Here is a 970-nt window from a genome sequence, read left to right as displayed (position 1 = left end):
CTCCTCCTCCTCCTTACCTCTCTCGCAGGAGCGCAGCCGCGGAGAACCGTCGGGACTCTTAGCAGCCAGACGCATTATTCTGCCGGGAAATCCGAACGGGCCCCTCCATGAGAGCCGGGCTCAAAGTGCGAGGTGACGGCAGGAAAGTGGGAGGCGGGAGGGGGAGAGAGTTCTCCCAGAGCCGTGAGAAGGTGCGACTCCTTCCAGCCCCCCTCCCTCCAGCTGGATCGACGGCGTTCCGTCCGCCCGCGCGCGCTCAGTCAGTCAGTCAGTGTCGCTCCGGCGGCGCTGGCGCTCCGTGTCCGCGCTGCCTCCTCCACGCACGCATCTTTGAAGCCGAGCTGGAGCCGCTCAGCAAATCATGGCAGCGGCGAGCGTGTTCGTCAGACCAGGAATGTCCCAGCCCCGCTGCGCAGCACGGCTCCTGAGGAGGGAGGGAGGGAGGAGGGAGGCCGGGCAGGAGGGGGGGCTGCGCACCGATCCCACAGGAGAACCTCCTCCTTCCTCCTCCGGACGCACGAATCCACCTGAACTTCACGGAACTCACTCTGCGCAAAGTCACAACCCAGAAAACATCAAAGGGAGAGACGTTCTGGACGGTCCGGTCCAGATGATCCACAGGAACCAGAAATATCCCCAAATTACAGCCAAAACCACCGAGAGAGTCAAAGCAGGTCTGCAGAGTTCACATTTACGCACAAAACACAGTTTTTTTCAGGCTTAAATGGTCATTCAAATGCTCTAGATGCTTTATTTAATTGATTTGATTCATTTTAAAGACCCTCTTTGATAAAAAAAAGAAGTTTTTTTTTAACATCTTTCATTTGTTTTGTATTTAACCTTTATTTCACCAGGAAATCCCATTGAGATCAGATCTATTTTTCAAGAGAGACAAGAACATATAATACAGTTAAACCAATAATACAATACAATTACAATAAAATACAATTAAAATGAACAGTAGGGCAAA

General features: G+C 52.5%; 1 protein-coding gene across 2 annotated transcripts in view; it reads right to left on the bottom strand.

Annotated features, from left to right (window-relative positions):
• Nucleotides 1-429, bottom strand: part of cdon (cell adhesion associated, oncogene regulated) — a 49,666-nt gene extending 49,237 nt beyond the window's left edge. The window contains exon 1 of one of the 2 annotated variants that reach the window (XM_024277501.2): nt 18-429. The gene's annotated coding sequence lies outside the window, so the exon portion shown is untranslated. The remainder of the gene's footprint in view (nt 1-17) is intronic. The other variant, XM_024277502.2, reaches the window with a different exon arrangement.
• Nucleotides 430-970: the final 541 nt, after the last annotated feature.

The sequence above is a fragment of the Oryzias melastigma genome, linkage group LG13 (genome assembly GCF_002922805.2).
Source record: "Oryzias melastigma strain HK-1 linkage group LG13, ASM292280v2, whole genome shotgun sequence".
Taxonomy (NCBI): Eukaryota; Metazoa; Chordata; class Actinopteri; order Beloniformes; family Adrianichthyidae; genus Oryzias; species Oryzias melastigma.
This window is presented reverse-complemented; position numbering and strand designations above follow the sequence as displayed.